This window comes from Syngnathus acus, chromosome 14 (assembly GCF_901709675.1).
Source record: "Syngnathus acus chromosome 14, fSynAcu1.2, whole genome shotgun sequence".
Classification (NCBI taxonomy): Eukaryota; Metazoa; Chordata; class Actinopteri; order Syngnathiformes; family Syngnathidae; genus Syngnathus; species Syngnathus acus.
Window position 1 is genome coordinate 5,826,330 of NC_051099.1, and position 14,338 is coordinate 5,840,667.

At 48.4% G+C, this 14,338-nt stretch overlaps 1 protein-coding gene across 1 annotated transcript in view; it reads left to right on the forward strand.

The window, feature by feature from the left end:
- zbtb16a (zinc finger and BTB domain containing 16a) overlaps positions 1–14,338 on the forward strand; it is a 66,254-nt gene that overhangs the window by 3,477 nt on the left and 48,439 nt on the right. The window lies entirely within an intron of this gene.

Genomic DNA, 14,338 nt, shown 5'->3' on the forward strand with positions numbered 1-14,338 from the left:
TTATTTTTTTCTTGCCGTGTCTTTCCTCAATGTTTGCGCAAATCAATGATAATGCCACAGCGGTTAAAGTTCACTTAAGGATTTGAACTCCGTCACCTCACCTCTCGAATGAATTCCCCCTCCCTCCGGCTTTCGTGGTATGTCGCTTCACTACTGTTACCGTAGAGAGGAAGAATTTCTTCAAGCAAAAGTTTTGTCGGAGTGAAAGTCAGAGCAACTTTCCGTCACGTCTACCTGTGTTGGCGTTAAGCGACTTTTAAACAAGCTTTCCAAACTACAAATGGAGTCCAGGCGCGTTTAAAGTAAGACAGACGGCCGGATGGACGGCGGCGGCGGCCGCCTTGAGAAAAGCTTGCCTGCCTGCCGTGTGGAGCCTTGCTTGTGTTTCAAGAGGAATTTCGTCAATTGCGGCGAGCTGGGAAATCTCGTATCAAAGGAGATTTCCACACAGTTTCGTGCATTGATCTGGCGGCGCCTCTGCCCCGCAGCATACTAATGGCGTCATTTAGACGCACCGTTGAGACAGCCCAAAATCAAAATGTTGCATCACACGCTTGGGGGAGAAAAAAAAAAAACACACACAGACACTCCTCGGTTCCTCGGCAAGATGTTTTATTTCAGGCGAGCGGGAGTCGTGTTGCCTTTGACTAATTACGCATCATTTCCCCGCTGCCACCGTGTCGGGGTCACCGCCGCCTCGGCAACAAACTCGCAGAGTTCACTCGGCGCGGGCGGGTCACGTCAAACACCGGCGGGATTGTTTCCAGATGTGGCTGGCGCAGGTCACCGGTGTGAGCTGACGCCATCCGCCCGTATATTTACAAGTTGAGCCAGAAAGAAGGCAACGTTTCCTGTTGGGATTCAGTTGCCACTCACACGCTGCTTTATATCAAACAAATAGTCATTTGGAATTTCAAACGCTCTCTGCAACTTGGGCCGTAGTTCCTTTTCCGTGAATTTCGCTCTGTGAAAGGAGTCGAGCGAGCCGTTTATTGGGGAAAAATGAATGCAAGGAGCTTTGTCATAAGAGAAATATTGCCGATATGGTCCCTAGTGTGCAACAAGTAGCTTGGTCCCCTCTCGTGCAAATGAGCCGTAATGAGCGTAGCGCAGGTGAGAGTTTCCAGAAAGCAATCAGCGCTTGAAATTCCCCAAATATGGCCAGCCGGCGAGGCGGGCCACTTTGAGATGAGATGAGATGAGGATTTCCTGCTCCTCTCTTTGTGTTTGCTTGTTTGTTCTCGCTATTCCTATTATTGCTTATTTGATTCAGCGGCGGTGGAAATAATCACGTTCGCATTAACGGCTGCACTCTCATGCTTTGCTGTTCATTACTTCTCGGCGGCGGCATTGGTGGCGGTGCTCGCTCTTCCGTTTTCTGTCCTTGTGTGGAGGGCGCGCCAATAACCCGCTGCTCCAGGTGTTTAACCAGCGAGCCCGTGGCTCTTATCGGTATCGGCATATCACAGTGGGAGGGGAAGGTGGGGCGGGGGGGACGTAACCCCCTGGTATCTCTCCGAGCGTAGATTGAGTCCAGATAAAGGCGTGCAGTTTGCAGCAGGTGATAATGTTGTATGCACATGCGTGCTCTTCCCGTGCAAGGCAACAACTGACCAGTCACCTCTTCCTGCTTAGTATTTGCTCGCCATTCTTTAGCCACCTGAGTGGATCGTACGTATGTCTATGAAGGAGCCGTTCAAAATCACACCGTGAGCGGCGAGAACCCCCAGGCAAGAGCCGAGGTCCCCCTCGTCCTCCCGATCCGGGGCTGTAAAGGAGCCGCGTTGACCCGCGGCGAAGCCACGGCCGCTCCCGAGCCAAAACCTCTGGCTGCAGCCCAATTATAGAGCGACTTTAAAAGGCTCCGCTTGAACGGTAAAGATTTACACCGCCATCGCTCTGATCTCAGACCTGTGCTCTTACCCGACTGTCAGGATAGGGAGATGTATCGATTAGAGACTTGACACGAAGGGGAGGGGGCCAAGGGGGGCTTGCATCTTGTCAAAGCAACAACACACAGGCACTCAAATGTCCGGTTTTCTTTTTTCGGAGTGTGCTCGCCATGTTAATTCCTCGGCGGCGGCAACGGCGGCGGTGATGCTCCTATGGAATCGGAGGAAAGCAGGGGGGCTGAGGCAATGATCTAATCGGCAGGCTGATTAGATCACCTCCCTCCTGAGATAAGCGGTGGAAGGAGGCGCTTGCGCAATAAAAGTAAGCAGCTTGACCCGATGCGGCCAGCCGCCACAGACATAGCCTCGGCCGGCGTGGCGGGGGGCTACAACACACAGAGGCCCTCATCTTTTTGTCTCTGTGGGGGCCGTGCGGTCTGCAGGGATGGATAAGGAAAACAAACTGTCCTGGGCCTTGCGCGTGTCCACTTTGGTGTGGTAGAGTTCGGAACGGGAGCTCTCGGGAAGTGCTAATTACAGCGTGTTATCAGATGACGTGCAAATGCGTTATCGGTCTTAAACGTTCTGATGTCTATCCACTACCCCCTCCCCAAAAAAAAGCTGTCTTGTTTTGGCACCAATCAAAGGAAGCTCGCCGTCTGCATTTAGTAGTGTGTTCTTTTGCTGTTATTCAACTCCCGCAAGACATCTGTATCAAGGTTTTCCACTTTAGAAAACACACGAAAGAATTACAGCCTCCGAGATGAATAGGTTTTACTTAAGAGTTCATAGAACCTTGGACCTGCTCCGCTCCGGGTTCTAATCCCATCAATATCCCATTAGCATCCCCTCTCTGGGTCCCCGCCACATAAAAGGAAACGTGCCGCCTTCCCTCCCTCTCTGATTCTGTCACTCTGGCAGACCATAGAGAGGATCTCCACAATGAGTAAATGTGGAAGAGCCAGAGGGCTAAACCGAGTGTGCTCACAAATATCCTCTGTGTGTGGAGGAGAAAAAAAACAAAAAAAAACTAGGGAGGGCCCCCAGCCTCCCTGGGAAGTATCAAACCGGAGGCCCGAGCGAGCAGCCTGCAGTGAGAGCTTCTAATTAGCCTCTTTGTTGCTACTTGAATGGCTCGCTAGCGACTGGCAAAAGGGGCCCCAGTGGAGTGATAGCGGCACGCTAAGAAGCTAGTCATAAAAATTAGCCCATTCTCTCCGCCGTCACCTGTTGCAAAAGCGCTCTCAGGTAAGAAAGTGAGGCCAGCTAATCCGCCAGTGGTTTGCGGAGCGTCCGGAAAGCGGCTGGATGCTAAATCAGCCTTTGCCGCTCTGCGCCATCGTAGAGGTCAGGTAGGGGCCCGCAACCAAATCTTAGAGACTTTGTATAATTCATGACAATAGTAAGAAGGTAGATATCGAAAAAGGTCCTTCCCGTCCGTGTATGACGACGACTTGTGGCGAGCATCGGAGCGCTTGCTTTCTCTCTCAGGCCGGCCGGTCCTACACTGAGCTGTAATCCAGGAGGGATCAGTTGGGTAAATCACGGCCGGAAGCTTAAAACCATAATTGATTGATGTATTTGCAAATGCATAGGATTTTTTTTTTTGTTGCATCGCATATGACGTTGACCTCCTGGAAATATTTGACAAAAATCCGCAAAAACTATAGGGGCGGAACTAGGATATTGCGAGTATGCAAGCGCTTGCGTGATTTGAAGTTGCCCCAATTCTGGATGCAGAGAAAATGAAGCTCCCCCTATAATATGCACAAAGTGTTGCTTGATCGAAACGCAGTACGACCCAACCCTGGTTTTTGGATTAGCGATGAAAAGATGTTGTTTTTTTTTAGCAACTGTGGCTTAGTTTTGGAAATTGCTTGAATGTGACACTTGCTGGGTCCTGTCTCTCACGCTCTCAGCCATCTTCAAGGTCTCCCTTGACCGCTTCCAGATTGTTTTTGTGTTTGTCTGTTTGTCCCTGGGCGAGAATGGGCTAGTAAAAAGGAGGCGGCGGTAGTGTTGGGGGGGTGCAGAAGCCATTCCATTTTGTGGACAGATCGCCCGAGCCGGTGGCTTTGGCATGTCATGACTCAAGCAGCATCATTTCTGTCACTGCTGTCTAGCCGCCGACCTTACAAATGATGCCGTATACTCGCCACCATATGCCATTAGGCGTGCAGTAAAGCAGGAGCGATGCCACCCCCCCTCTCCCCCAAACCCCGCCACACTTTTCCGTCACTACTTTCCACCTTTGGGAAAGGAAAAGCAGATTACAGCGTCCATTCTGGCCGGCTGATGATTCTTTTCCCTTGTTGTCCACCCCCTCCGACACCGCTTGCGTTTTACAGAGTGCCGCTAGCGGCGGCGGAGGGAGGCTTTCCCTCAGCAGGTGTTTGGGTGCTTATCGGCCACGTCTTGCGCCCCTTATCTCCGGCCCTCAGCTTCCTGCATCCTCTCACTCGCATGCCTCCGAGCGGGGATATATTTCACTTAGCCTCTGACCCGAAACCTCCCTCACCGTGTCTTTTCGTCTCTCCGCCCGGTGCAGACGCAACCGGTTACCTGTTTTGCACTTTAGTCGTTAGTTTGCAAGAAGCGCCCCCACATTGTTGTGAATCATACCAATGGCTGGGGATCACTCACAAATATCTTGAAAGCATCTTTCTTTTTCGACATAATTGGAAAAATAGAGCTCTTCGCAATGATTCTTTGCCAGCGCCAATTCAAAGCTGAAGTTATCACTTTGCATTATTCCATGGTGTGTTTATCCCACTTTTGGGCAAACCGATTGGTCCCGAGCCTTAGCCACGCCTCACAATTTTGGCCTCCCACGCCCCTCGCCGGGGACAAAGGCTAAAGTGTCTTAGGACGAGGTTGCGCTCCCCTTCGGAGGGGGTTGACCCCCTCGGAGAGCCTAACGGGGAGCCTTCTTTTTTTCCTTCCTAATCCCCCATTCTGAGCTGGCCCAGTGGGGAAGAGAGCCCGCTGCCTAACGCCCAAAGGGGGCTCTATTGTCAGCATCGGGCTCCGTTACAGTACGCCGGACACAAGGCCGGGTCTCGTCGGGGCCGACCCTGGACCTGTTTACAGTATGGCTTTTCATTGGCCGGGTGAAACGGGAACCCGCCGTGGATGAGAGTCCGGAGAGCTATTTGAAGCGACGACCACTGTTTGTGTTCAGTCAGGCCTCCAGTTTGGGTCAAAGAGCACGGAGGGTTCCAACAGGGGGTGGGGGGGGCAGCAGGGGTTACAGACCTGACTTTTGTCTGTGTGTGTAGGGGGGGGGGGGTACGTTGCGGCTTGGTAGCGAAACATCCATACATTGATCATCTAAAGTGCCGAGTGAGTCATTTGAAACCAACCTCACGACAGTTACAGCAGTTTCTCATCACCTAAACAACAAAGAAGAACTTGAATGGACTTGTTTGGCCAACACCTTAATCAGTTCTCCCTCTTCACAAAGTCCAGTTGAAATTTTGCAACACCTGTTTCTGTATGTATATCATGGAACGCTCATGTCACGTTTATTTTCTGACTGAATCTTCTTCTGTGTGCCTGATTACACTACCCATCAAGTAAAACCTGTTTGAGAACGAAGCACAAAAGGCTCTCAGGCTGTTTCGATGAGTTGACACCTAAAGCCATAATTGAACGGCAAGACAACTTGGCTGGGATGTGCCCCGGATTGATCGACAAAACTGGACCCTCTATTGCAGGGATTCCCAAATTGCGTCATGCGTTTTTTAACTCGATTGCATGTTGAACGGGCTCGTGTGTATCAGAACTTTTGGATGGCTAATCTTGCTGTAATCTTAGTGTCAACCTTCCATCGTGGCCTAGCGAGTCGCCGGGATTGAGGGGAACCGCCCGCCAAGACGTGCCATAAACACAGCAGCCGGAACACATTTTATTATTTTTACTGGGACAATGACGCTAGGGGTGAGAGGTCAGCAGGCAAGAACTTTACAGATGAAGCAGGCTTCAGTTGTTGGAGGGGGGTGGTCCCCCCCTCCGCCACCCACCTCTCACCTCTATTGTCCAGCCGAAACACAAAGGCGGCTGTCAAAGTGTCCGGTGGGCAGCGCTTTGACCCAACCAGCCAAAAATGTAACATAATCCTGAATGATTATCAAATAAATCTTCTTGCTGCTTAAGCAAGGCGGTGGCATATGTCCTCAGGGACCTGACCCCTTCTGGACCCCCGCAGGTTCGATCGCTACCCTCTGGCTGACAGTTCATAACCGACAGCTTTTTGTCATAGCTCGACTGTACTCTGAGACTTCTTTTGTAGTTTTGCGAATAATTTCATTGTGTACAATACCTTGTGAGAACGCATCTTCAATTTGATCGCATCTGTGAGAATAATAAAGACGCTCTTGTACTGTGTTTCCAATGCCGATCAGGATTTGCAAGCGAAGTGCAGTCACGGGTGCGGTACACCGTGCAGAGACGCGGCGACCGGCCTGGTCCAAGTGCTCCGGGTAAAGCGGGGGGTGGACATGGTGCAGCTTTCACATGGCCCTGAGGTCCTGACCCCCACCTTTGTTGGCCATATTCAACCCCCCCGTCCGCCCTCTTCTTAGCGAGGCCCGAAAGCCTTTGAGCAGAGCCCTCGACCCCCTGCCGAGCGCACCCCTTCAGCACATTAATAGTGGCACTGGAACTAATTGCCCAAACTTAGATGTGCTTTAGAACCTCCGATTGCCTCAGCTGCCAGCGCCGACACAAACATATCCACCGCCTCCCGAATCGGTCGCTTTCACAACACTCCACCCCAAACAGAATTAAACTTTCAAAAGAAGAATCGGGTAAAATGACCGTCTTGTACGCCCAAACGGCTGCCGTCCATCGGCGCTCGGTCTTTTCGGCTTTGTGTAGTAGTAAAGCGCCTGCCCTGTCTTTTTCGGAAGGGCGGAGCGCCGCACATGGGATCCCCGCCACCATTCCACCGTGCCAGTAATTGTCCCGATGGCCCATATTTGCCCTAGTTCCCTGCAGCCGTGCCTTCTTGAGACTGTGCATGCGCGGCGTCTAGTGCCAGACTGTGGCACTTCGCACCGTAGTGTCTGCCGTCTACTCGGCTGCCCTGGCTATCGCGCCTGTTCAAAGAGGCAAGAAGGCCTCTAAGGCCGTTTTATGATTTTATTGGCTTGGGAAGAAGCGTTCTTGTCAAGGTGTCAGACCGTTAGCTCCGTTAAGACCGCACAGTCACGTGGTGAAGAGGACTCCAACTGGATTAAGACCTGTACAATGCAATGTGCGCGCCGATTGGGAATACTTGCCATCTGATTTAGGACATTTCTGTACACGGTTTCCTTTGCGGCCACGATTCCAGTTTGCTGCTCGGTTCTAAAAACAGGTCGCCTGTGATTTCCCACCGCTTACATAAACCTGCGTAAAGCTGCAGGCTGCAGCCGGGGAAAGTCCTTGTAAACGTCTTTCATTGGCACTAAAAGTACTCGGCTAATGACTTTTTTGGTTAATCCGGCGAGGGCGGCGGAGTGCGCGTCGTCGCACGCACGATTCGTTTGCTTATTTGACTTGCCACCAGCGAGAATAATCAGGCTAATAAGAACACACTTTACTTTGTTTAGAACAATTCGTTGCTCTCGTGACCTCGTTTTTGCTTGTGTACTTAAGCTTGCTGGTAAAGTTGTCAATTCAGTTATGATCACCGTTGACCTTGAGGATTTGCATTTCGAATCATTGTTTTCTGCACCGATAATGACGCAAATACCACACGTGCGGGTTCGAACGGCGCCTCGGGCCGTCTCGCTTGTCAGAAGGCAGAAATGTGATCCACTCCGCCACCGTTCCTGCAGAAAAGGGTTATCCATAAATTAAATCAGCGAATGGGGTGCTGTGTTGAATATAAAATATGAATCCTCAAATTTGAAAATCCTCCATCAAACGTAACACCTCGTTGCACTTGAACCCAAACAAGATGAAGAAATATGACGCAAGGGGGCGGCCCGGCGCAGCAACGCCTTTGTCTGCATAATGTCAGATTAGTTGCGATTCAACTTGTCGGCCATATCAACTTTTTAAGCGCTACGACTGATCGATCAAAGGTTCCCTGTAAACGCAGTCTGAATAAATCCAGCCTTTTTTTTTTTTCTATTTCACCACATCCACGTTGGCATTGATTCCTAACAATCTCCCCTGAGCATCACGCCGAAGAATAAACTCTCCTAGCGTCAGATAATCCGACAGATGTGCACGGCCGGCTCCCGCCCGCGTCTTAGAGGCGCAATGACGAAGACTGAACTTTATCCTCTTGTAGCCACAATACACGGCGACGCTGCACAAACATTACAATGCAAACATGCTAATCCCGACAGGGACTTTACGTCAATGGTTGACGTTTTTCATGAGCGTGCGCTTTTCCTGACATGGACGGACGCGGTCGGTAGATCAGATCAGATTGGAAGTAGCATAAGTGATGGTCTACCTACTTGTCAATTGGTGTCAGTGCTGATGATGAAGTGAACAGATTTGGGGATTCAGATCCATGTCAACCGTAATCTACTGTGGATTTAAAACAAAAGATCCGGTTACGCAATCCATTGTCTGATACAACGTGTGGATATTGTCAGGGACAGCAAAATGTCCCATATGATACGAGAAGAAACATAAATGTGGCACCTACATGAATTTGATGAAATGAAAAGTTGTATTTGTCGCAGTAGCAAGGTGAGGTTTCCACTCAGAAGACAAAAGTTGTTTCACTTGGAAAAGGGCTCTCGTAAGCGGCAGCCTAACAGCGACCCTGGCGTAATACAGCGCGAATAAAGCGCCACGACGTTGCATTTGTTAACACGGCAGTCTTGAACGCATTCTCACCACACGTCTTTTTTCTGAACTCGATAGAAAGCAAACTCCTTCAGCGGCAAAGTGCCATTTTGACGCTGTTAAAACGAGATTTGCCTTTTGTTCACGCTACCTGAGGCATCCTTGAATGTAGTATTTTATTCAGCAGCGTCATCATTCTATACTCCAGTCCGGTGCGTGAAAAACCTTGGGGAGAAGAAAAAAAAAAAGTTTTAAAGTACATTGTCACTCACGGCCTTGGAGTCCAGAAACCCAAATCAGAAAATTGGAGTACGTGCATAATTGCGGCGCGATAAAGCGTTTCCTCATATGTCATGTTTACGCTTTGTGTCGCTTTCCTCAACTGCATCACGCTACTAATTAAAGCCGTCCGGTGCCAGAAGGCAAGAATGGGTCCCAGCTATATGGTGCGTGGTCCTCTTTTTATTATTACTATTGACAAGAATGAATACAGAGAAACTGGTTTTGTTTCTACCGTTGCTTTTAGTGTAAAGCAGGGGTGTCAAACTCGTTTTTTTCGCGGGCCGCATTGTAGTCATAGCTTCTTTCGGAGGGCCATTATGACTCAACCCAAATAAATGTAGGAGCACCTCACATTATATACAGTAAAAGCTACAAAACAAACTGACAAATAACTTGTTTTCAAATCAGACGAGTAAAAACTGGTCAATTATTTAAAAAAAGATATTAAAAGTGAATACAATTTGTAATTCTAGTAATGACACAGGAATTTGATGCACAATTTGTCTTCGCGGGCCACATAAAATGATGTGGCGGGCCGTATCTGGCCCCCGGGCCTTGAGTTTGACACCTGTGGTTTAAGGTGTGTTTGTTTGCGTGCCAGCAGCAACTTCCTGCTTTGCGGTTTTTGATCTTATTCAGCATATGGCGCAATGTGCTCAGGCTTGCCATTAAGGAAGTGATTGTGTCACACAGGAAACAGAGCATCCCTCATTCGAGCAACTCTTCGTTTATTCTTAGAACATCAGCGGCAAGTTTACTCGGATTCACCCTAGGGAGGAAGTGAAAACTACATTGTGGCCATTTTACCGATGTTCGAGATAATTTCGATGGACCGATGTAATGGCGCGGTTACATCACGCTTGGGTCGGACACCCTTTAATTTTTGGGTGCTGCTGTTTTGGTTGGCAATAATGTTCAAATGAGCTCAGTTTGGAAAAGCCAGCAATTGCATGAAAATTGATTGAGCTTTTTGGAGTTTTGTCTTGTGGTGTGCCATCTTCTCGTGACTGGCTCACATTCATTCAGCACTTTTGGATATGTGGCAATAATGTTTCCGTTTCTGGCATTTGAGAAATGTTGACACGAGCTTAAACAGTGCACCTCTTGTTTTACTTGCACTCGGCTTGCACTGCTTTGTATGCCACTTTTGGCAGGCACCTGCCTTCCAGACGCAAAATCAAATGGCGCAGTTGAGCTCGGGTTTTACAAAGCACATTGCGTGCGCTCCCCAAAGCCCAAAAAGAACAATGTGGCAAATTAGCGCAACTGGCACTCCATCAGTTTCCGCATCTGTTTCCACGTGTTTTGCACGTGCAAAACTTTTGTGTGAGCCCAACTGCCAGTGTTAATCATATGTACGGTCCAGTATGCGGTAAAATGTTGGTCTCCAGCAGCTCTCTCCGAGCTGGAGATAAGCCATGAACTCGTATGCAAACGTTTAGCCCCTCCCCCTTCGCACACATTAGCAATCAACGGCCACTTCCTTCAGAACCGGACTGACATGTTTGGAATGGATGCTTTTGCCCATGCCCATTGTCTGGCGCTCAAGCCTCGCGTCGTTTTCGGACAAAGGTCATTCATGGCGACAGCATAAAGCTCTGGCCATTAGCGCTTGATGAATGACCTGGCCTACCGGTCAAGCCTTGACCTCCCCCCCCCCCCTCTGTGTTCTAATCTACTCCTTGCGAGGTGAAGATTCCAGTTGGTCAAGCTTTACTGTATGTGTTTGCCCACCAAGCGCTATTCGACGCCGCACAAATTTGCCGAAACACACATGCGTGCAAACACGCACACAGGATGCTCTCGGTCCTTATCTCTGCTGCTTTTAGGACAGCTGTTGAGTGCAAGAGGCTGACCTCTGACCCCTCCCCACCCAGCGCCTCCTTCCCACCAAACACTAGTACAACCGGCACGACAACCCCCAACCAACCCTCAATAAATTCCTTCCCCCTTTTTGCAAGCGTCTGCGCACCCGCTTTTAGCTTTCAATTTGTCTTGAAAACTCTCCCAACTTATTGATCACAATAGTTTTATTGGTGCTTATTTCATATGGAAGGCAAAAGTGGATATTTAGTTCTCTTGTAGCAGCCCAGCCCCCTCTTAACTGTCTGAAAACGTGTAGGGGAGGGGGGGTCTTCAGGCGAGGACCTGACAAGAGGGTCTTTACCTACTTTTCATCTCCGCTGAAACTTCTCTTTTTACCTTAACCCATTTGTTCTTCCACGTTTTGGGTTTCCGCCCAGGGGGCTCTCTCTCTTGTCTACGCACAAGAAACAAATGTAATAGAGGAATGAACGGCGTCTGGCCAGGTGACACTTAGTAATACCAGAAAGTCCAGTTTGCACCTCAATCAATCCGCCTTTTTTTTTTTTTTCTTCATTTTAACTGCTTTCAGTTGTGGTTGTGCAGTTTTCAAAACTCGAACATTCAATTATGACAAAATGTTAGTGATACCGACGGATCAATCGACCTTTAGTTGACTTTAGGGAGTTCTCTTAACAGACGTTGCGTAATCGGCAAAGACACACAAACGAGGTGTCGCTTGAATAATAATGTTGCTAATACTGGAAAGTTGACTTAGCACATCAATCGATCAATGTTTGTCTAATTTAAATGCTTTTGAATATAATCTGCAAGTCTGAATATGAGCATGTTCTCATTTTAAGTATGAAGAAGAGTGAAAATGTTAGAAGATTGAATTAATCAATGGTTTGAGTTGAGGGGCTTTTTGGTGCACAGCCCGAAGTTTGGCTGCACTTTTAGTTCAAACATTTAAAGCCTCAGGTTTTTTTTTCTACCTATAAAAAAAAAAAAAAAAAATGCAATTGGAAATCAATTTGTATTTGAAGCACAAAGTAGAAATGCAAAGAAAACAGCACTCTTGACAATTGTGCCAGCTCCCGCCGGACACATTGATTGATGAATTAGCGACGCCCTTATTAGCGAATTGACCGTCTCTCTTGGTGATCAAACACGCCTGCTCTTATTAGACCTTGCTGAACATTTGGCTTGTTCCCAGAATTGAACTCGGCTCCCGCTTTCTTGAAAATGTGCACGTCAAACTCGCAGGCCTCAATTGGCTTTTTGTAGACAATTACGATTTCTTGGCGTATCCTTTTTTTTTTTTTTATTACATCAGTTACCACAGAGCACCAGCAGTCAAAGAAGCTAAAATTTGGAATAGTTCGAAGTCCAAAAAGAAGCCATGTTGCCGCTTGGGCCACACGGTGATTGGAAGCAGAACCCAAATTACAAATAATCGGCCCCTTGACCTTTCGCCAAACGATACCTCGGGCGTTTGCATTGTACGGGCATCCTGTGGTGACCCCGTTAACCCTCGCCCGACCCGGGAAGGAAGTAGCCGCCAATCATGCACTCGGAGTCCAAGTGACGCCTGATGGCTATCTTGGTCCTGCAAGGGTTGGGCTGTGGTGGACTGAGGACGGACCTGTATGGTTGCCGCCTCTGTCCACATGCTTTTCATAGCTTCTGCTTGCAATCAGTCACAATTCAAGCAGAGAGATTCGACCAAATGTACTCGGCGTGTTCTGGTGTTCCGAATATTATTGATTATTTTCTACCAGTAGTGAATTGGGTTTATTTGATTGGTTTTAAATCTTGATGCGTTTCTGTCCTTGAAATAGAACATCAGATTCATCACCGGCCTCAAAACAAAACTGGTTTGCAACAAGCAAGAGCAAATTGTATTATAAAGCACGATTTGTAAATGGGCTCCACCTTAGCGTAAATGTCGGGGGGGAGACGGGGGTCTGCGCTCGCTCCCTCCCTCCCTGATCTGTCGGCACGTATCCGCCGCTCAATCGCTCTCGCTGGGGCCGCGGCGGCTTCCCTAACAGCTCAGTATGGCTCTTCCATTAATCAAAGACACTTCCAGTGTCCCATTACAGAAACACTGCTACTCGGCCTGTCTTGAGCTGACAGCTCACCAATTCATCTTCTCTGAGGACAAAAAAAAAAAAAAAAAAAACAAAGGTAAAAAAGGGGGGTGGGGGGGCATTGTGGCATACCGTGGCTTTTACCTGTTCAAGCGCCGGGCTGTTAAGAGCTCGGGAAGACCCCTCTGAAATTGTTTTCTCTAGGTCAGGCAAACAACAAAAACGGTAAATTGCTTGTCTGGGCTTAAACGCGCCTGGGGGGGAGGTGTGTGTGTGTGTTTACGGCAAGGCAACCGGGGGGACAGGCGGAATAAGAAGATGGAGATGTGTTTGTTAAGAGGCGCGCCTTTGAATGACGCCCCCGGTGCGCTTTTAGCCAAACGACCCCAACGCTGTCGTGACACCTGGGCGGAGTGTCTCGCTAAGTACGCTAGCTTGCCGGCTCTCAGCACAAGCGTTTCTTTCGACAATGGATGGGGCGAGGCAATTTTATTTGAATAGCGCATTTTGCTTCATATGGTTCAAGTACAAGCAGCAAAATCATTTCAAAACGTGAAAAGTCCGGCCAATTTAGCAGCTGCTCCAATCAACATGTGCTCAATCTGTGAACAAGATGGCTGCCCAGTTTGATTTCCTTTCCCCCACTGGAAAAAACAAAACCGTTTTATAACCACCCAGTGTGGTGGAATGGTTTTCATTAAGATCAAATATTTGTTTGTTTTTTTCTGTTTCTGTTCGAACATGAAAGGACAGTGTGGGCTGCATGCTTTTTTTTTTTTTTCTTTCTCTTTTTCCCATTCCTCCCATCTCCATTTGATTGGCATAATGGGGCAAAGGCCGGTTGGCACAAAGCTGTTCCGAGGGGCAAATGGAGACATTATTACTTAACGTGTGTGTGTGTGTGTGTGTGTGTGTTGCGGCCCCACCGGGCTATTAATTACCTTCTCTGTAACGTTGCATCTGCCGCGACGGGGCCGCCGAGCAGCTTGCCAACATGAGCGCTCCCTCGCGTCCGTCTCCGCAGACCTCAGCTGCACTCTCACTGGAAGCCTTATTGGATTGCATCTACATGTATGATTGATTCAGCACCTCAAACACACACACACACGCATATTTAGACAGAGTATAAAAAAAAAAAAAAAAAAGAAGCAATCCCAGCTGGCACATAGTGAACAAAGCATGAACCTCGCTAAGATGCTCACTCTGTTCGAGACAGTTGGGACATTTTGTGCAGCAGATGTTTGATTTGCAATTTTGGAAGCAAAGCAAAAAAAAAAAAAAAAAAAAAGCTTTTTTTTTTTTTCTTCTGTCAAAGTGGCAACAGACTGCATGAGAAGCACATTTTGATTGGATGTCAGCAAAGACAAAAAGCCCAGTGGTGAGTGTCAGACTTTCCACCCAACAAAAAACAAATTTGGATACTGTAGACATGAAAGTGTATTACCGACTAAGAAATGGTGAAAATTGATAGACTAA